We start from the raw sequence: 339 nt of genomic DNA on the forward strand, positions 1-339 counted from the left end.
GATCCCACGGAGATTGTCGGCTTGAAGCAAGCTATGGTTATCTTGTAAATCTTAGTTAGGATATCAATAATTATCAAGGTTGATTGTGAAAAGTAAAAGAACATGAAATAAGTACTTGTTTTGTAGTAATGGGGAACAGGTTGAGGTTTTGGAGATGCTCCATCTTCTGAATCACTGCTTTCCTACTGTCCTCTTCCTCAAGCATGCAAGGCTCCTTCCATGGCAAGCTGTATGCAAGGGTTTCACCGTTGTCAGTGGCTACCTCCCATCCTCTCAGTGGAAATGTTCAACGCACCCTGTCACGGCACGGCTATTCAGCTGTCGGTTCTCGATCATGTC

The sequence above is a fragment of the Arachis duranensis genome, chromosome 2, assembly GCF_000817695.3.
Source record: "Arachis duranensis cultivar V14167 chromosome 2, aradu.V14167.gnm2.J7QH, whole genome shotgun sequence".
Taxonomy (NCBI): Eukaryota; Viridiplantae; Streptophyta; class Magnoliopsida; order Fabales; family Fabaceae; genus Arachis; species Arachis duranensis.